The 23,256-nt window shown below is 40.6% G+C and overlaps 1 pseudogene; it reads right to left on the minus strand.

The window, feature by feature from the left end:
- Positions 1-527: 527 nt before the first annotated feature.
- On the minus strand, positions 528-4,795 carry LOC149259462 (small ribosomal subunit protein uS17z-like; annotated as a pseudogene).
- Positions 4,796-23,256: the final 18,461 nt, after the last annotated feature.

Consider the following 23,256-nt stretch of genomic DNA (forward strand, 5'->3'; position numbering starts at 1 on the left):
AAGAATCCTTCTTTGCAGCTCCTATAGTTTAAAATCCACGCACATTACAAACCTCTTGTGTGAATTAAATTTCAACATCTTCACATGAAATACTATTGGCAACCATCACATATAACTAGATTGTCTTAGGCACCTTCATAAATTCAAAGTTATGCTGAGAAAGTTAGGTGTATTGATCATTTGATAGCAATATTTATTATCACCAAATCAATAGCTTAAAGCACACGAATGTCACCTCCTAAAGAAATAATTAAAAGCGAAACTCCTTGCCATATATAATAAAATAAATATGACATCGTCATATTTGGCTATTGGAAAAATATATATATATATATATATATATATATATATATATATATATATATATATATATATTCGAAGAATATGCCATCAAATATGCCTTCAAAGGTTTATTGGATGCTAAAACCAAAACAAAAGTATCCAAGAACGGTGGACTTTCAACTACCAAAGAGTAAACATGCGCCGTACATCTTTTTCAAAATTCAACACAGTAACCAAAAGAAGGATTAAACTAACAAAATTAATTTTGACCAAATGATAAAATAGTAAGTAACCCTCAACTCTGTCGAAGCCCACTCTATCACACTTAATGGAAGAAAAAAAAATGGATTCATATTGCAGTGAAGGCTTTCTTTGCAGAACCACTGCTAGAACCCGCAGGAATCACCTTTAGAACATTAAACCTTACACTCTTGGACAAGGGCCTAATACAAGCAAATCATATAAAATGTTAACAACCAATAAAAACACAAAAAAGAGTCACAGGTTTTAGTGGATATTCCCATAAATAGATTTACCTGCATTGCCCAATGATAACATGATCCCCTTCTTTGACACGGAAACGGGGTGAAATATGGGCTGGTATGTTTGAATGTCTCTTTTCATATCTGTTAAGCATGCAGACATTCAAAAATTACTACTTAAATGGAACTATATAGAAATATAATTGCAATTCACTATAATGTTCTCTAGTTACCTCTGATATTTCTTGACAAAATGGAGATAGTCCCTACAGAAAATAATTGTCTGTGTCATTTTAGCACTGTAACGCGTTCTAGCTAATATACGACCTCTTATTGAAACAGTACTAGTGAATTGGCACTTCTTGTCGATGTAGGTCCCTACATAAAAACCAAGAAAACCTAGTTCACACAATCCAGTGGAGAAAGACCCAAAAACATATAAGGGACAAATACGTGTATTGACAATCTAGTTGAGAAAGACTGCAACAATATAAAATAATATGCACCAATCAGAAAATATTTGCATGAATCAGTGGAAACCTAAAGACCAAAATAAAAATTATAGATAAAAATAAAATAATAAATAAATAAAAAAAACCAAGATGATTGCACAACTTCTAGTTCATGTATCAGAATCAAGAAAAAACTAATCACAAGAATGACATCTTGATTATTCTTAAGATTCTTAATTTTTCTTTTATTATCATATGTTAACGATGAAGGAAAAAGAAAAAAATTAATCAGTGCATATAGATAATATTAAAAATAAAAACAGTAGGGCAATGATCATTCAACTGCCTCTCAGCACCGAGTATCATAGCTTCTTGAAATTAGTTCCAAAGCTTTGAATCTTTCAGGTAAGATCGGATATGCAAAACGGAGTCTGTAAAGAATACCATCTTTCTCTGTAAAGAAATAATTAAAAGCGAAAATCGAGTCTGTAAAGAATACCATCTTTCTCTGTAAAGAAATAATTAAAAGTGAAAACCGAGTCCGTATTATTTTTATGACAGTAACCCCGCAGATGATTTTCCTGCATCTGGAATGATTGTTTGTTGGCCACAGCTGATACAGGGCAAGCATGGGGTTATCTTTGCAGTTGATGATTTCTTGCTAAGTTCCCTGCTGGTAGTGAATTTAATTAATTGCCTTGGCACTGATTGACCAGATAGTAGAAGTTGGTTCTGTTGGAAAACCTATGATGGAGGGAGTTCCTACTTTCTTTGAAAATGCTCAAAAGGTGTCTTAGAACACAAGATATATTGTAAACGCAAGAGATAAAACTATTGCAAGTTGGTTTTGTTGGCAAACCTATGATGAAGAGAGTTCCTATCTTCTTTGAAAATGCTCAAAAGGTGTCTTAGAACACAAGATATATTGTAAAAGCTTTAGACAAGACTGTTGCATCATTACTTATGCTATTAGAATTTGGTACTCAAAAAGCACTTCCATACCTGGCATGCTACTTTTACCACTAACGTTCTTACTAAACATGGGTGCTTCAGCTACAGAGACCTACAGAACGTGTGTTCAAAGAATTCAAAACATCCTACAAAAAGGATTTTTATTGTATCAATTTGGATGATTCATCATATAGCTATTTTTGAATCACAGCAGCTACTTCCCTGACTTCACAGACACTATATATTCTGGTAAACAATAAGAAAGAAATGTGATTCTGCATTCAATTAATTCATATGGATTGATAGTTGAATATCTACAGCATAGTGTGATCCTGGTAAGTGATTGATGCACGTATTGGGCATGAGAAGTCTGTTCCAGTCTATACTAAATTATAAAGGGCTCTTGTTTATAGGTTTAATCGTGTTTTTATCATGATGGAGTCAATTTTCAGTCTTAAATATGAAGACTTAAAATGTATTTCAACCTCAAATGTATTTATGGGAAACAACTAAAAGGCAGTGTTAGAATTTTCTCTAGAGTCCAATACACATGGATCAAGTAAGTTACATTTAAATTGGAAAGCACAAAGACATTTCAAATGGCACCAAGATTCCTGCTTTCCAGACAATGATAATTTTCAGTCTTATGGGTGGAATCATGGTAATTTCCTTGCATGCAGGTGGCATGCAACTTCAGTATTCTCGGGAGAAACACCAAGATGGTCGATGCCCACATAGGAAACTAAAATGTCTCCAAGTAATGGGTAGCACTAAGATAGTCACAAGATGTTCGTTGCCACAATCAAGCATTCTTGTCCCATCGAGTTCCCAATATATGTTGTTAGTAGAGCAGATATGATCTCAACCATTATGAGTTCATTCAACCATACCCCCATACTAACAAACAATATTTTGGGAATTCATAACAACTACACCATTTCTATACTTGGTGTGTCTTCTTACTCATGCAACCTTGCTACAAGGAAGCATTTTGCCATTCAAATGGATAATTTAATAGAAACAACAATTAAATGCACAATAATATATACAAACAAAATATATCGCAATAATCAAATCTGCCCAGAATTTAATCACCATATCTTGAATAGCTTCTTTGGGGGTCTTGAAGCCAAGACCCAATTCTTCCAAAACCTGTTGCCACCTTTTCCAGGACGTTTCCCCTTCCCAGACTTCTTAGAACTACAACAATATAAATTAAGGATCAAAAGAGAAGCAAATAAAAAGATTCTAAACATGAAATAAAATCAAATAATACTGCAATATGATTACCTGAGAAAGACTTTTGGTTGCTTTAGAAAAGCTCTCTCAGTCTATGAAAACAATACAAGGAATTTGCATCAGAGATGTCCCATTAGTTGATAACAATGACAATACTAACAACAACGTTTTCACTGATCACCCACAAATACAAGCTTCAGAGTGGCATAGAATATTGGAAAAAGGCATTTGGCTTCTATTAAAAGGGCTTGTTATGGTTAACTGCTTTTTTATAAATAAACCCATCTACCAATATTTGAGCATAGCAATAGAATAATAGAATGGATGATTGGAGAGCCTATCCCAATATTACATATATACCCATACCCTACATTGAGATTAATAGCTTTAACATGAGCTTGCAACTCCAAACACACAAAAGAACCATGACAAAATCAAGAAACCTATTTGATAAAAGTACTAAAGTCTAAACTCAAATCCCCATTGTTTAAAAAAATTAAAAGTCTTGGGCAAATCCTGAGCTAGCCGTTCGTTAGACAACTGGAGAAAAAAAGACCAGCTCAAGGTACCAACACATTAGAATATCTTGTTTTTATTATTAACAAGATCCTAATAAAGTTGGCATCATGGAAACTTTGTCTACTAATTTATGTTATTTCCAAAAGTTTCCAAATAAGGACCAAACAGTCTAACGTGAATCCTACAAGCCAAACTAACAAGGGACCAAAAATAGCTTTTGGCCATTCTACACCCCAGATTACTGAGGGTCTAACCAGTAAACACTTATCAAATCTGGGCCATTAATTAATGCGTTGAACCATTCCACAAAAAAACAAACACCATACAAAACTTTGCCAACAAAAAAAATCCCTACATTATCCCTATTTCAAGTGAATCTCAACAAGGAGTGAATGCCCCAACGACTAAAGCCCTGGATCCTTGCCTTATTGCATATAGCCAAAACGAGGGACTATGCAGAATGTTTTCCACAAACAACGCAACCTTCTCACTTTCTAAATAGGGCAGACAGCTATTCAATGCGAAATAACTGGTAATTGCAATGTATGTCACCTTGATCAGCGCTAGAGTCATACAAAACAAAACCGTTGCAAATAGCTTAAGCCCCAATCCCACGTTTTTCATAGGAAGAGAGACAGGATGAAAAAGAAGGGTTTCCTTAATAAAAACTGGATATTATGGGCCAAACAAATGTAAGAAAAACAACAGCTACCATAAAATGACATGAATCTGAAAGAGCTCAATAAACCAAAATCTTCTCCACTCCAGAAACTCGCTTGTCCTTCTGCGGAAACCCTAAAAAATCCAAAATACATAAAACAAACCATAAAAAGCCTTGAAGGAATAGAGATGGAATACCTGTTCTGCCATGGCTGCAGGAATTCAAGACTTCTAACTTCGCATTTCAACGCCTCGGCCGCTACCGCTCCTACCTGAGAAGTTACAACATTTTTGATGGAAAGATGCTGATTTCATTTTTCTCGCCAGTGTTATGAGGGAGGATTTCTTCTGCTTCATCATCGTAATGGTCTTTTTTTGCGCATGAGGTGGAGGTTTAGAGCTCGAGTCTAGGAAGAGCCCTTGTTGGCAGTGCGAGCCAAGCACATGTCAGCTGCGAAACGAATGGCTCGCTAGCGATGCATCCATCCCGCTTCCTCATTAACCGTTCAGTTTTGGATCAGTGTTGGATCAAGGATCACAATTCATTCAATCGTCTAACACCACAAATCCACGGTCAACAATAAGACACGGCGGCGGCTGGGGAAATTCATTTCAAAGGGGAACGCCTTACGGCGTAAAAATAGAAGTTCTATCAAATTCATATGTTTGTTGAAAATTTGAAGGAAATATGTTGCCGACTGTGGCTATTTTCCAGCTCCTTTCTGTTTTGTGCCAAAATTGTAGGTCTTTTGTTTATCCTTATTCGACCAACTCTAGTAATTGGTTCCAACGTTCTTCACCTAGGATAGAAAAATTCACCATGTTTCTAAACCTTTCATCTACCTCAGTGTAAGTTTGAAAAGTTGGTTTATTCAAAAATAAATGATGAATCTCATGTTGTATGTTAATATCAAATTGCAAGCCCTCCAAAAAGGCTTCTCCACTAATAGCTCCCTTTGCCTTGACAAACTTATATGCATCTGTAGCTATGTTGCATAATTGTTCTTGGTAATTTTCTAATGAAATCAATTTTCCATTAGAATTTCTAAGAGTTGGAAGTCCTTTCTCTTGCAACACAACAAACTTCTTGTTAAATCTTTTGACCTGTAGCTCTATTTCTTTACACTTATTCTCCAACTGCACCATCATATTTTTCTTAGTCAAAACTCTTTTGACTTCCATCACCGTCTCTATCATGTCCTAAATGTTCAGCTCCTCAAGCTCATCTCTGTTTTTGGAATTTTGCACTCTTATGATTTTCTGTGCTTGTTTTGGCCTATGCTCAATATCAACTTTAGTTTGCTCCACTACTGCTTTAACTCTCTGGACCAATTTTTCCCGTTCAAAAATAATTTGGATGGAAGGCCACAACTCTGTAAAATTTGCATTAATATTGTTCCAAATGCTTCGTTTGGCCTCTGCCAACATTTGAATAATGATGGAGTGGTCTTCATACTTCTGAATATGCTGAATTAACTTGAAGTTCTTTTATACTTCTGCCAAGTATGGATTGTCTTCCTTTATCTTGTTTTCTTCCATCTTGGCGAGCACTGCTAATAATTTCTCCACCTCTTTATTTTTTAATGATAATTCCCCCAAAGCTTGAGTTAGATTTTTTGAGGAATCTGGAACTAATACTTGTGTTGTTAGCTAGATTACAATTCTTGTTGTTGATGTTCCTGCTAGTGATGTTCTTGTTGTTGATGTTCCTGTTGTTGATGTTCCTATTGCCTCCCATTTCTAATTTTATTTTTGTAATGCTTCCATGTCTTGCTCCATTTTCTAGATTTGAGCATTTTGTTCCACTACTATTGTAAACAACTTCTCTTTCTCCATCTCCAAACTAGTGACTTCCTTAGTCTGAGGGCATTCTGTAGTTGGAAGTTTAAGATATTCCCTTAGAGCTTGAATGTCTACATTCTTGATTTTTATTATCTCCTCTGCTGCCTTGACATCACTAGGATCATATCCTAGTTTAATAACTAAATATTCTAGCGTCTTGATTCTGTTGTCTTTGGCCATAGACGACATCCTCTCAATCTTCACCCATGAGTGCATATTATTCAGTGAAACCTGAAATTTAGAAGTTGCCATGGCTAAGCTGGTTAGAGTTGAGTAGATCATCTCAAATTCCTTCTTATGCAAATTCATCTGATTGATTGCATGAAATTTTTAAGTATCAACTAAAAATATGGAGGCCTTATAATCTTTAGCATCTTTGGGGGTTGACACTTTGGGTTCCAAAAAGGCCATTTGAAACTACCCCTTCTTTGAGTGAAAAGCAGAAAACAACCTGTGTTGAGTGGTGGCAATTTGTTTCCAGAATTATGAGTATGTTGAAGCTTTGAGAGCTTCATTTTTCAATTTTATCTCCCTTTACCTTGTAAAAATACTTGTCTTTGGTGGAACTTGAGAAGTAGAAGAGATAAGAGACTCAGATGTCTCTTCTACATATGAAAGAGAGGTGGTAGGAGTGTTTGTCAAAACCAAAGTAATCTGCTCCTGTACATCCCTTTCTTCTGAAGATTCTTCTTGAATGGTGATTACTTGAGGATCAATCTTACTATCAATCTTTTTGGTGTTCTGTGGATCCTTCTTCCTTCTTTTGAAAACAACAAAATCTGCAGCCTGTGTTTCTGAGTCTATGGGGGACATACTTTCCCTTGACCTCTTGATTTCTTTGTCTTTAGGAATAGGGTTTTGTAAAGAAGATTGACTGACCAACTAACCTTCTACTTCCTATAATATGTTTTCTTCCCATTCCTCTTGGTTAGCATACTGCTTTATCTCTAGCCTTGGTGTATGTGGATATGGAGTACTTTTCTGTTCAACCCTCAGCTTAGAAATTACCCCCAAAGGATCATAGGACCATGTGAAGCTGGGTTTGAATTTAATATGTTTTAAAACTTCTTCCACCTCCTTTGCTGCTGATCTGGTGTTTACTATGTATGAGCCTACTTGTGCCTTTAAAAATGAACTGTGCTTTCTTCTTATTTAACACAAAATATAGTTCATCCATATTTAGCATCTGTTTAGCATACTCCAAGGCGAAAATCCTTACTGGCACAAAAAATGGTAATATATAAGGAGGGATATCACATCCATAAATTCTAATCTCTATATAGTTTTGGTATAAATACCAGTCTCCAACCTTTGACTATTATAAGAGGTGCAAAACTTTATTGATTTCTGGAGATATTCTTGGTATAATATCACTGCATAATAAACACAAAGATGTGTGAAGGAACTATTCTACAAAATTTGTATAAGTATACTCCTATGAATTTATTCTGATCAGAGAAGTCTAATGAATAAATGACAATGTGTTACCATGCTCTTCCATCTTCTCCAATTGAAACTTGAATTTGTCTGCCTGGTGAAATAACATGAGATACACTAAAACTCATTGATATTTGAATACACCTTCAACTTCAAACTTCATAAATTGATCATGAATGACATCAACAAAAAATTATTGTAGTTAGAAAGAACTGAAGGTTTATGCCCAACTGTTGTTATCAACTAGGCTGGTGGAGGTCGGGTTGTGTCAACTTTTCAACCTAGTTTCAAACCAGCTTTTGATTGGAAGTTAGCCCTTCCAATCTGAGAGGGCTCTCTCAATATTTTAAAAAAAAATATAGATGGCCAACTCTGGTTTTCTATGTGATTTTCCAGGTGAAAGAGTGTGAGGACATCCACCATTGGGCATGGAGTCAATTAAATAAAAACAACAACAAAAAACATTGTTTTATGTAAGCTGAGGCATCTTTGGTTTACTAATGTGGAAATGGACATTCACAGTAATCACAACAAATTGAAGGAAGTTGGAGAAATGCAACATTGAATACCAAGTAATCAAATAAGCTCTAAAAACTAATAACAAAGGAGCATGAAAGAATAGGACTGAAACTAGAATGAATCTTAGGTTAAAATAGAGTATGCTGCAACTGTATTTTATATTAATTGAAAACAATACAACAACGTTTTTCTCACGACATCGATCCCCCTTCAGTGGAGAGTCGAAAATATACCTATTTATAGAGAAGAGATCCCTTTACATAATCTGCCACTTGGGCTAGATTCGATCAACAACTATGAGATCTAATCCTATCTGATTAATAAAACTTCAAGCCTTCTTAGGGATTTTATGTTACAACAGAGTTCGAATACAAAAGGGAGTCGTATGGATTGTTATGATAATTTAAAGCGAGGCACTGTATTGGTGGAAATTCAAACATCTGGCTCTTCAAATCTACTGTGATGTTTGTTTGTTGGGTAGCGCATCCCCCCATAGCATGTTTTGGGACTTAAAGCCTGATTTTTGGTCAATGTAATGTAAACACCCCGCAAAATGCAGGTGCGGAGCGCGAGAGTCTAGGGTTGTCTGCCTTAAGATAATGTATTTTAATGTAGAGTGTGTCGGCCTACCCATGGTCCACGGACCATGGGATTGTATAAATAGAGCGAGGCTCTAAGGGGAAAGTAAGACTTTTAGTCTTAGTCTTAGCTTTGAGAAGAAACATGGATTTTTGAATAAGGAATTCTCTTTGAGTCTGTAAGTCTGAGTCTTGGGTTGTAGTAGCAGGGAGAGGCTCTGTAGCTGTGTGCGAAGAGGCCTAGTAGAGTCCACAGCTATGTGCGCAGACCCCTGTAGTTGAGTGCGTAGGGCAGAGTTGGGATTGTACTGGAACAGAAGATTAATAAAAGATAAGTTGATTCTGGAATACTATGTGTTATTGTTTCTATGATATTTATGCATCTCTTTACAGTTTATGATTGTGCGCACTGGTTATAAATATTGAATGATTAATAAGAATATTGGGCCCACATAATTAAGTAAGATCTATAATAAAGGCATAGTAAGGATAAAGGATCTAGACAACATCTCTTCGCGCCCTTTATAGAGCTACGCGGAATAGTTGCATAAGGCGCGAGGGACAGACGGCTGTGCGGAGCAGCGCAAGCACATAGGATCGGTTTGCAAGCTTCCCAGACGTCATCTAGGCATCCCTAGAGTGCGGAAGCCTGGTTCCAGCACCCTCCTATACTACCTCGGGTGAGACCTTAGTCTGAGCACCACAGACTGTTGCTGAAAGGGCTGGTAGTACCGGGATTTGCTTGGCTAAAGTCACTGCTGAACCTGTGTCAGGCCCCAAGTAGCCAACAAATTGTTCCATTGCTGGGACTGGGATCTGCCTAAGGGATGTCTAATGTCATGCCATTGGAACCTTACAAAGGAGGAAATTAAAGAGTGGTTGGAAAAGAAGCTTCATGATTTCGTGACACAGGAAAACAAAACTCTGCAAATATTTGAGAAGAGGTGGCTGGATCACTACGTATATACAGAAATTCACAAGATCTTCTTCACGTCTTTCTCTTCTGAACTATATGAGTGGATTGCGAGGTTAGCTGATAGCCAGGGAAGGTACAAGCTTGATCAATTGATAGTGTGGATTCCAGAATTACTTCGCAAACTAGAAACATCAGACGATAAGATCGCGCGAGCTATGGACTATTGGCTCAACCGATAATAGGGGGATTTATCATTGAATTTACAATAGACACGACGGTGAGCTACAACAAAGAAGAGCGACGTTTTCTCAAGGGACTGTGAGGTAGGTACATTAAATCCATGAATACCTGGATTAAGATGTTGTTATGTGAAAAACGGGTGATGCAAATACATTCATGTTTGGAACGACACGGAGCAGAAGAATATACAAAGGTAGCGGGGCATTAGGAAACAATCCCTTAATTTCACCTTCGCGATAGAGCGAGGAAGAGCCCGCTCGGGTCTCTCTGAGAAGTGCAGTCAGTTTGATAAGGCAGTGCATTCTGAAGTTACCACCTCCACTTACGCCACCACCCACTTCACCTCCTTCACCTCAATCTCCACCCACTCCACCTCCACCACCCTCGTAGTTCAGCATGGTGAGCACGATCAAGCTACCCGTATTCAGAGGAGTAGGCAATGAGGATCTGGATCAGTTCTGGTTCATGGTAAGAGTAGTGTGGGAAGCACAAGGGGTCACGGATGATAACATTAAGAAGGCTACATTGGTAAGCGCGCTATAGGATCGCACGTTGACATGGTATATCAAGCACTCGAATGATCACCCAAATGCAGGAATAGCGGAGATCCAGAATGCGTTGAACAGAGAATTTAGCTAGTCGAAATCAGAGATGCAATCAATCATCAGATTTAAAGAGATCTCGATGCTTCTAGGCGAGATCCCATGGGATATGGATCAGCAGCTGAAGAGTACGATATGCGAGGCTAATATGACGCTAGTGGATGCACAACACCTCACGTGGTTTGTGGCATCTTTAACACCACACCTGAGGATGATGTTGTCACAACAGAAGCTTTCAACATAGGCTGAAGCATTGGAAATGGCGATGAGGTTGCATGAAACACTAATATAGGATCCAGGGCTGGGAGTTCAACAAATCCATGCGCTGCTACAAAATATCTACCTAGAAATGCAGAGCTTGAAGCAGGATAGGGTACCGCGGTTGGAGGCGCGTGAGGAAGTGTTGTGCATAAAATGCAAAGGCCAAGGCCACGACAAGGATCACTGCCGAGTATTCACGAACTACTTGGCAGGAGGGGGGAAAATGACGTTATGACCAGAGGCACAGGCAGGGCCAAGTGCGGCACCCATGCTATGGTGCGCGATCTGTCAGATAGGGGGAAAGCATACGATAGACAATTGTCATCTATTGCAGAAGTATACACAGGCTCCGCAACAACTGTTTTGTAATTTCTGTAGGTTGGTGGGCCATGGCGAGCATACTTGTCGCTGCTACGAGTTGATCATGGAGTGGAACTCATACTATAGTATGCAGACAGAAATGCGAGGCCTTGACCCAGCCGCGGGGATGGTGCGCTCTGGATTTCAGGGTCGAGGTCGAGGATGAGGAGGAATGGGGCCAGGAAGGGGCCGTGGATAGTTAATCTGTTACAGTTTTGGAGGACCAGGGCACTATGCTCGCGATTGTACCAACCCAACGAGAATATCTTGTTCGTATTGTGCTCAATTTGATCATGAACCAATGGATTTTCCTATGCTGATCGCACAGATGCGCGAGAAAGGGGTACTACAACCCACTCTAACTCAGAATATCCAAATGATGAGGTCTGAACTACACGAAGAAGACCCCAATGTGAACATGATACTCAGAAGTGGTGCGACCATAGGGGAAGATAAGGGGAAGTAACCTGAGGAAAATACATGGGTTCGCAAGGCTCCTACAAAGGAACTTGAGTTTGACTTAGACCGCGCAAAAGAGACAATTATGGAAGCTAAGAAGAGCTTCATGAAGGTCTCTACTTTAGGTAGTAAGGATCAACTAGAGCCAGGAATGGATCCTTCTATGCTTACTACCTTTTTAGAGACATGCATGAAGTTGCTGCGCAATAATAGGGCAGTTAAAGGACTATAAGAGCTAATCACCAGGTGTGTAGGATCATGGGAGCCGCACGTAGTTTGGAAACTGGGAAAGCATACATTGCGCACTAGAAGGGAGATGAGGTTGACAACGTAGATTGGAGAATACAAAATGGATCAGCTAATCTTGGACCTAGGGTCCGATGCGAATGTGTTACCTAAGCAGACACGGGAACGCATGGGCAGTTACAGTGGTCACCTATTCAATTACGAATGGCAAACCAATAGAGGATTTACTCATGGGGAGGTTGCAAGGGGTAACAGTTGATATCGAAGGCGCGAGCATGTAGACGAACTTTGAAGTGATAGAGATTGTTGATGACAACAATCCTTATCCCGCGTTGCTAGGAATAGACTAGGCCACTGATATGAATGGAGTCATCAACTTGAAGAAACGGAAGATGATATTCGAGAAAAAGTCTCTACGCGTAGTATTTTTTCCAGATCCAGCCGAAGGAGTGTGCTACACTGAATCGGTGCATGACGATGATAGCGATGACAAACTAGATTTCATTTACCAGATAATGGCACAAGACCAAGATTGGGTGAACCCGATTGCCGATGGGAGAATCTCATGGGAACATGATAGTTCATGTATTTCGGATTCAGATGAAGAAGTAGAACACTGGCAGAACTGGTTGCATGAGGTGACGACACTAAATTGCAACATGATGATTAGATCATTTTATCGTGTAATGACAGAAGCAAGGGAACCACCAACATATGATGGCGTGGCAGTGGTAGAGGAATTCCTAGACAAGGTTGAAAGCGCAGTACCGGAACAACAGCAATATGCTACGCTGGAAGGGATACTGTGTGTGACCCCTATATGGGGATGGAGTACACGACAAGAGACCATGGTAAGCTAGCATGAAGGTAAAAGGCAGATGGGGGTACGGGTTGGAAGCCCCCATCATCGAACAAGACTCGAGAAGCTAGGACGGAGAAGTCTGCATGCCCACTTGTGTCGATGGATGCAGACGTGTGCTGTGCAAGCACATCCCAGACTAAGGATCGACACTTGGAACCAGCTGCAACAGCCAGAAAAGTGTCGCGCACCGCAAAAGTTCCACATAGAAGCATTCAAGAGGGTGTGTGGGCTCTTGAATAAGGTTCACCAGGCCAGACGGACTGATTGGGACCTGTGCGTGCCAGCAGTCTGATGGGCCTATAGGGCCATGTACAAGAACCTGAGAGCGGGAATGATTCTGAAGACGATGAGCAGAGCTAAGGCATAGGTTTGGGAGGAAGGAACCCTCACATAATTGGAATGAGTCGTAAGGATGAGGGCGAAGGAATTATGCCACCACGCGGGGTCAAACATATGCAAATTCAGGAAGCCATTTGGCAAGGGTGCTCGAAAATTTGCGAACTCGAAGAAGATCGAGTATGACTGAGGAAGAAAAGCATGATCTTGGACGAAGAAATCAACAAATTGGAAACCAGAATCACATAGGCAGGCCACGACGAGGAGCCAAGTACGACAGAGGGAGGTAGCCATACTACTACATCAAAAGGATTGGTGGCTCTGCTACCATGGCGGTGGCCACACCTCATTAGACAAAGGAATCGGGGGAGCACACCATGTAGAGAAGAATGCGATGCGCTGACTGACATCAGGGTAATTGCAGGCTACCCACGGACAAGGCTGGAAGGTACAGGATAGTCTCGTGTGGGTGGAGTAACCACCTGACTATTTATAGAAAACATAGTCTCAGTGTTCCAAGCAGTTGGAAGAGAGCGTGGGACTATAAAAGAGTCTGTATGGAAGCGGCGCGATAGGAGGACTGTACGCAGGGCCAGTCCGTCCCAAGAATCATGCTCGTGCATGGGAGGCCACACTGTCACTCAGGTAGACTGGGAAGTGACTGTTGAGGTCACTATTCATGATGATATCCCATTTAAAACAACAACGAGTGGGCAGCGGGCAATTAAGACACGATGTCAGAACTCGATTTGAAACGATCTGCCGCCATTCTCGCATTAATGAGTCGAATATGGGGGAACAGTCGAATTTGAATTCAAAAGGGCCTATAAATCACAGGTGGCTCTCCACCGAACAACCCTTGGCGGTTTGAGAATTCAGTTGTTGCATTATCAAGTGGGTATGAACCTGACGAATTTGGAGGTTGTAAGAGCAAGTCTATGGTTTGAAGCATTGTCGAAGGAGACACAGGATTCCCTGATCAGAATAATGTCAACAACCAAGGGAGCCGTGCAGAGCCCTATGTCACAAGTGGGGGATGCGCTGGAAATCCCAAAATCGCCTTGAATGCTGAGGACTAAAAAAGATCCACAAGGAGCAGGATCAGTCCATATGTCTCTGTGCAACCCACGGTTTGGTAAGTTGTCCATGGAAGAGAAGGGAAAAATGGTTACCATTGAGAGCGATGATGAGGAGGAGGATTTCTAGGCATTCGTAGAGGAGATTGAACCAGAGGAAGAAATGGAGGAAGACATCCCGCTAGTACACACTGCAGCAAAGTTACCCAAGTATGTCCCTCCGTGAAAAGGGAGGGTAAAGGTACCTAAAGATTTGGATGCCCTTAAAAGCACACTCAAAACCTCGTTCCTCCCCGAAGGAATTTTGTTTGAAGTTTCGGCTGTGGGATGCGTACCCATGATAAAGTTTGAAGACTGGGACCTTGTGAATAGCGAAAAGTTCCCTCATTTGGAAACTAGCCAACTGATGAAACAAAGCAAGGAGGGGGCAGTTACAGCACTGTAGCCATGGAAATGGCTGCGCAGGGTGGAGGAGGCCGGGCTACTCCACCTCCTATGGATTCCACACTTTCATCAAGCACCAATCATGATATTTGTCATCAGGCAACTGCTTTGCCTGGTGCACGATGGGTACTTGTGGCTGGAGGAGCCCATTCCCATCACGACGGAGCTTATACATAGGATTTCTCGGCTTCCCTGTATGGGAAGGGACCCCGTGGAAATACTTGCACAAGTGGAGACTTGGCGATTGTAGAGGCCATGAAAAAGAAATATAAGTTGGAAATAAAGAAGAGGGGTTATTTTATTACTAGCATTCAAGACAAAGGGGTCCGAGTCACTACCCAATTGTTGGCAGGAAAAGTGATGAGAAAATGTCGTGGCAACGAGGTACCAGCAACGGTCATCACGTTGGCCGAGCAATGCACAGATGGGGTACGGTTCAACTGGGCATAGTTTCTCTGCGAGGAATTCCTGACAAACTGCAGGGAGGCCCAGGAGCAGGGTAAGACCTTCCACTACACGTGGTTGCTCTTATCAATCTTGTTGGTTGTAGGAGAATTGCCTGAGGATAGTCAGTTTCTTCCCTTTGACCAGGACCTGCTAGAGGGAGAAAAATACGCGTCGCTCTGGGTGACAAGGCATGCCATGTACATCCACGAGATCAAGATCTTCTGGATACTTATGGAGGCAAGCATACGGATGTGGATCAACAAATAGCTGCACCTATCCCCCATGGTATATGACAGTCTGCGGAGCTTTGCAAACTTTAAAGCAGATATGCACAATGTGTACATCAAGGTGCAGAAGGATCCGGAGCAGAAATGGACCATGCTCCCCTTCATCGCAATTGATGATGCTTTTTTCGCAGTGCTCGACTCATGGCCACCGAAATGGTGTGCACCAGATCTGGCAGCACGCTATGAGACGGTGATTCAAAAACATAAGGATGCTGCCAGGCTGCTAGCACAATAGAAGCGGAATGAGCAGCTACCTAAAGAAGTATGGGCTTCCCGCGAGGTCACGAAGGCCGCCGCAAAAAAGGCAGCAACAGTGCTAGCATCTAAGGCAACCCTGACGCAGCCAGAAAGAGGACGAGGGATAGAGGACACAATGGTAGGAACGGACCCACACACATCATCAACATAGTTAAATCAGTCACATAGTACAGAATGGACAGGGCCGAGGAAGAAGACCAAGGCTTCCAAATTGGATGGGGAACCCATTACACTGACCGAGGGTGACCTATATGACATTGGTGACACAGTTCGCGAGGTCACCAGGGAGGCACTCCAGGAAGCAATGACGGAGCAACAGAATGTGTTGGGGGCACTCAGGGCGCAACTCCAGGAACTTCAGGTGCAGATCCCATAGCAGGGAACAGTAACCATCTATGGGGCTATGGGTACATCAATAACAGAGCAGTTGCTACGGGCCAAAATGGCTAATATCGTCGCACTGCCAGAAGGCACACTGACAGTGGACAACACGGAGGATAGAGCCGCGGTAGGCCGGCTCAAAGGACTTGGCCTAAACTTCGCTGCCCTCCCGTTAGAGATATTATACTAGCTGCAGGATGGAGCGACAAAAAAGCTCCGTGCTAGGGAAGGACACGCAATGCAGATGCTCAGTGAACAACGAATCAACATCGAGCAACTGAGCCTCCAACAAGATGAAGTGGTAGCACAGACTCAGCAGTTGGAGCAAATTGTCGAGGAAGCATGTCGCCGCGTCCCCGAGCTAGAGATTGCAACAGACTTACCAGTAGGTATACGAATCCACAAATTGGCCAGTGGATTCCGCGAGGCAAAGGAGGAAGCAATGAGGATCCAGCTAGACCTCAACTTGCAGATTGCGGAACTGCGGCTAAAGGTGCAGCCCTCTACACCCCCGGAAGTCAGAGAGCAGTGGCACCGCGCCATTCAATCAGGGTTGGAATCAATAGAGCGCACTATACAGGATTGCATGGGCTTGTTAGATCAGTCACTCTTCACCCTCATGGCACTGTAGGAAGACCCAACGCTACAAAATTTAGAGACAGAGGCATGGGAGTTGTAGCAGGCCTATGACAATGTCCGGGGGACCGCGCAGACGGTTGCCCTTACTCAGTGACTGGCCAAGATCGAGGGAAAGCTGGCACAGATGTAGGGCATATATGCACTCAGGCAAGGAATTTCACCTGACAATGATGCATCGGAGATACGTGCACAACTGATACAATGCACAGTGGAAGAGTGTGTTGCAGACATGAGCGAAGCACAGAAGTTGCTGGATGAACTCCGTGCAAATATTAACGCACCAGCTGAGTGACTCGGGACGAGTCATGATGATTGTGTTGGGGGCATGTTGGGCAGCGAATCCCCCCATAGCATGTTTTGGGGCTTAAAGCCCGAGTTTTGGTCAATGTAATGTAAAGACCAAACAAAATGCAGGCGCAGAGCATGAGAGTCTAGGGTTGTCCACCATAAGATAATGTAATTTAATGTAGAGTGTGTTGGCCTACCCATGGTCCACGGACAATGGGATTGTATAAATAAAGTGAGGCTCTTAGGGAGAGTGAGTTTTTTAGTCTTAGTCTTAACTTTGAGAAGTAACATGGGTTTTTGAATAACGAATTCGCTCTGAGTCTGTAAGTTCGAGTCTTGGGTTGTAGTAGTAGGGAGAGGCTTTGCAGTTGTGTGTGGAGAGGCCTGGTAGAGTCCGCAACTATGTGCACGGACCCCACCAGCTAAGTGCACAAGGCGGAGTTGGGATTGTAATGGAACAGAAGATTAATAAAAGATATGTTGATTCTGGAATACCATGTGTTATTGTTTCTGTGATATTTATGCATCTCTTTACAGTTTAAGATTGCACGCACTGGTTATAAATGTTGAATGATTAATAAGAATATTGGGTCCACATAATTAATTAAGATCTATAATAAAGGCACAGTAAGGATAAAGGATCTAGATAGCATATCTTCGTGCCGTTTACAGAGCTACGCAGAATAGTTGCATAAGGCGCGAGGGACAGATGGTTGCGTGGAGCAGTGCAAGCACGCAGGATCGGCTCGCGAGCTTCCCAGACGTCATCCAGACATCCCTAGGGTGCGAAAACCTGGTTCCAGCACCATCCCATACTACCTCGGGTGAGACCTCAATCCGTGCATCGCGGACTATTGCCAAGAGGGCCGATAGTACAAGGATTTTCTTGGCTAAAATCACTGTTGAACCTGAGCCAGGCCCCAAGTAGCCAACATTGTTGTTGAAAGTGTCTTGTTGTACTATTTTCTCGCGCTCTATTTAATGACCATGTTGTTGAAGAAACATCGAAAAACACCCTTGCTGTCTCACAGAGTGGAAGCATAATAGATACTTTAACATTGGTTGATCTAGGCTGTTGATCCAGTCATTTTTTACATCACAATTGCAACACAGGAGGAGGTTCCCTTAACATTGATTTATGATAATTCCACGACGGTCTAGACGTGATGGTTTATAGAATTCGTCACATAAAATATCACATCCGGAGAGGGTTCTCGCACATCACAATAGCAAGTCAGAGAGGTCTTCAGGGAACAAGAACTAATGACTGTGCGATGCCTGATTGCGATATCGCAATCGGAAGGAGAAGGGCTATCACAATCGGCAGTGGAACAAATATCGCAATCGATGAGATTATGCCATATGCGATATTGGTAGAGAAATGAGCGATATGCGATATCAACGAAGATTTAAGCAATCTGCGGTATCGACGGTAGAGGGATTATCGCAATCAGTGGGGAGGAGGAATATTGCAATCGGAGATAAGAGGGATATCACAATTAACAATCAGAGGGATATTGCAATCAGCGATCAGAAGGAGGAACTTTATTGCAACAGGCGAGAAATTTTTTTGATATGCGATATCAATGGAGAACTGTGATATCACAGTCGCAATCGGGAAGGGGGACAGGCAGAGATGTATTGAAAAGGGGAAAGGGAAGGGCTGATAATGATATATTCTCGGGTCTAAGCCTTATAAAAAGGACTATGACATATTATAAAGTATTTTAAAGGGGAAGAGGCCATGGCTAGAGTTTGGAAATGAGGTTGGAGTTGAAAATGGGAAACACGTCTACAGTAGGAATGGATAATGGTTAGAGTTGGAAATGATGAAATGGAACGAGAATATGGGAATATGGGAATTTTTCCAAAACAATTAGAACTTACATGTTCTTCCTTCTTAATCCTCAAATGTAAAGCACAACAACCTCTTTCAGAAAAAGCAACAGATAGATGCAAAGATCAGTGGTGGAAAACCTTGACTAATAAAACTAAAATTTATTTTAGTGAGTTATCATGGTTAACATTGGCTCCAATGGGGATGTTATGCCCCTATGGTACAACAAAGAACTAGCAGACCAGCTGCTTGACCATTGGGTTGATCCCATCTGAAGACTACATTCAAACCCACTTCACCAAACTGAAAATAAAACTACAAACTGTAACCTAAAGCTGAAGGAAATGCTTGTTCAGCAAGCTTATTTATGTCCTATTCTAACATTTGAAAATCCACCTGTTTAATTCAAGTGATATAAAATATCCAGTATAACTAGACAAAGAGCTAATCCAACACCTGGGCTTCTTGACTGTGCTTGAACAAAATTACTAGTGGATCATATATGGGCAACTTAGAATAAAAACTAAATCCATCACCTGAGCTTGTAAATGGAAGATACTTCACCTTTATTGATAACTGGAATAGACTTGCAGTAGAACTCATCTTGAAAATATTCAAGCTACTGATTTGCAAGTAGTGGAGTCACCATGAAACTTCGATCTTCAAAATTATTTAAGAGTGGAGTCGCCAGGGTAATATCACAACCTTCGGAAATTCTGATTTCTTGTTACCCTCACGTATCATAATGAAGAGATTCAAAGGAAATCCAAGAAAAGGAGCTTTTTGGCTCCTGGTAGACACACAAAAATGTTTTCAACTCGGCTGTTGGAGGTTGAGCTATGTCAACCTTTCAACCCGGTGTAACTATTTCAAACCAGATTTTGATTGGAAGTTAGCCCTTCCAATCTGAGAGGGCTCTCTCAATATTTAAAAAAAGATATATACATATGGTTAGCTCTGGTTTTCTATTTGATTTTCCAGGTGAAATAGTGTGAGGACAACCACCATTGTGCATGGAGTCAATTAAAGAAAAACAAAAAAAAACAACATTGTTTTATGGAAGTTGAGGCATATTTGGTTTACTAATGTGGAAATGGACATTCACAGTAATCATAGAAAAGTGAAGGAAGTTGGAGTAATGAAAAATTGAATTCCAAGTAATCGAATAAGCTTTGAAAACTAATAACAAAGGAGCATGAAAGGATAGGATTGAAACTGGAATGAATCTCAGGTTAAAACAAAGTATGCTACAACTGTATTTTTTATGAATTGAAAAAAATACAACATTTGTTCTCTCACCACATCGATCCCCCCCATTTTGGAGAGTCGAAAATCTACATATTTATAGAGAAGAGATACCTTTACATAATATGAAAGTTGGGCTAGATTCGATCAACAAGTATGAGAGCTAATCCTATATGATGAATAAAACTTTGAGCCTTCTTAGGGAATTTCTATTACAATAGAGTTCAAATACAAAATGGAGTCGATGTACTGTTACAATAATTTAAAGCAAGGCAATATATTGGTGGAAATTTGAACATGTGGCTCTTCGAATCTGCTGTGTTGTTTGCTGTTGAAAGTATCTTGTTATATATGTGTCTTGCTGTCCTGTGTTCTCACACTTTGTTTAATGACCATGTTGTTGAAGAAATACTGAAAAACACCCTTGTTGTCTCATGGAGTGGAAGTGGAATAGATACTTTAACATTTCTTGATCTAGGCCATTGATCAGGCTTATTCAACTTGGGTTGTTGATTCGGACCTTTTTTACATCAAAATCACAACACAGGAGGGGGTTCCCTTAACACTGTTATGATAATTCCTCGATGATTCGGATGTGACGGTTTATAGAGGTCTTCAGGGAATGAGAACTAATGACTGTGCGATGCCCGATTGTGATATCGCAATTGGTGGGAGAAGGGATATCACAATCGGCAGTGGAATAGATATCGCAATTGGCGAGATTATGTGATATACAATATTGGCAGAGAAATGAGTGATATACGATATCGGTGGAGATTTAAGCGATAAGCGATATTGGCGGCGGAGGGATTATCACAATCGACAAGGAGGAGGAATATCGCAATCAGTGATCAGAGGGATATCAAAATTGACAATCAGAGGGATATCACAATTGATGATCGGAAGGAGGAAATTTATTGTGACAGGCGAGAAAGTTTTGTGATATGTGATATTGGTAGAGAACTGTGATATTGCAATCGCAATTAGGAAGGGGGACGGGCAGATACGTATTGAAAAAGGGAAAATGGAAGGGCCCATATTGATATATTCTCAGATCTAAGCCTTATAAAAAGGACTGCAGCATATTATAAAGTATTTCAAAGGGGAATGGGTCATGGCTAGAGTTTGGAAATGAGGTTGGAGTTGAAAATGGGAAACACACCTAGAGTAGGAATGGGTAAAGGTTAGAGTTGGAAAGGATGAAATGGAACGAGAATATGGGAATATGGGAATTTCTCCAAAAAAATTAGAATACACCTGTTCTTCCTTCTTAATCCTCAAATGTAAAGCACAATAACCTCTTTCAGAAAAAGCAACAGATAGATGCAAGGATCAGTGGTGGAAAACCTTGACTAATAAAACTAAAATTTATTTTAGTGAGTTATCATGGATAACAACTGTAAACACTCATAAGAATCCTAAAACCACCTCATCGACCCATTGGTCTATATAATATCCTAGTAAGTGAGTCACCATGGAAATTACTTGCTTTGACATTTATGGGAAAATGGAAACAGGGTATGGGGGATTCGTTCTGGGCAATTCAACATTTTCAGGGAGAAAACATTAAAAAATATGGGCTCTCTGGGGGAAAGTAAGATTTTTATACAATTCCATTAATGTATCAGTGGAAAATGGATGTAGGGAGGCTTGGGAATTTATTTTCAAATCTTGGAAAATACTCTCAGGAGAAATGGAAAATATAACTTCATCATTTTGGGCAATCACTACCTTTTTGCTGGGGAGGTATCTGAGATGACACCAGGTAGAAAACTCAGGGAAAAAATGGGTTTGAGGGAAGATAAATTGAGGGAGAAAGGACTCCTAGATTCTCAAGTCATCACTATGATCTAGGTATTTCTATTTTTCCCAATTATGGAGTTCGTATAGATCGAACTCGCAACTGGTCTCAGAAATTTTGTTTTGGGTATCGATCAGGGGAGTTCTATTAAGGTCAGGGATAGGGGGAACCATGGGATATTCCTTAGGAATCTTTCCCTTTTTCTTTTGTTATGACATTTTCAATTACAAAGAAACACGAAAGAACAAGGTTACTAGAGTGCTCATTTGGTTGATTTTGCAAAGGGATAACTAACAGATGACACTTGACAATTCCAGACTGGTTTGAGCTTAACCTGCACAGATTGAAAGAGCTTTGGAAATGAAGGAATTTCAGGTTTGTGGGGGGGGTTTTACAACGATATTGGTGGGAATTATAACAAAATTATTACTTTTTCGGGAGTAGAGGCATTTAATTCAAAATTGGGTTGATTGGCGGGAGAGAACTTAATGTGCAATGTTCATCTGTAATTTGGTGGGTGATTCGAAGGTTTAACATTTAGATGACATGGAGATGGAATGACGTGGAGGAATGACATGGATGGAAGAAAGTATGACAATTGGCATGAGCGGATGGGAAGAGATGACGAGCGGAAAGAGTGAGGAGGCGACGATTTTTCGGGGGGGGGGGGTAGGCATGGTAAATGGTTTTGGGAAGGGACCCCCGAAAACCTTGAGAAGTTGACATGTCGTATGAGCGGTGTTTGTATGAACCCGCTTTTCAAGACACCGCCCCCTCCACTAAGCGTTGATAGTGTGGGGGGTCTGAAATCCATCTCTTGTGGTTGATCAGGGCAAGAGTCATTGCCACCGTAGATTTGTACGCGAGACTTATAACAACATCACATAACATCATTTCATGCGATAATAAACATATAAACCTAAAGGTTATGAAACATAAGGATTTAAATCAAACTTTATTGAGAGGTCAATGCGACATTTTGACTGGCATGCCATATGGGGTTTTTTATATTTTATAATTCTTTTTATTCTTTTATTTCACATATACATATTTTTTATTCCCCTTTATTTTTCTTTTTCTTTTTCCATTTTTTCTTTCTTTTTTCCTTTTTTTTTGTCTTTTCTTTTATAAGCTAAATAAATTAAAAAAAAAAAAGAATTACAATATCCTAGTGGAATGAAAAACTTATTACTTATACAGGACTCCTATATTTATAATACCCTAGCATTGGCTCTAATGGGGATGACATCTTCCTTGTGAGGTGTCAAGAACACCGTAGATCAGTAGCCTTCTCCATTGGGCAATTATTT

The sequence above is a fragment of the Pinus tabuliformis genome, chromosome 6 (assembly GCF_031772625.1).
Source record: "Pinus tabuliformis cultivar Carrire ecotype Pingquan chromosome 6, CPIR1, whole genome shotgun sequence".
Taxonomy (NCBI): domain Eukaryota; kingdom Viridiplantae; phylum Streptophyta; class Pinopsida; order Pinales; family Pinaceae; genus Pinus; species Pinus tabuliformis.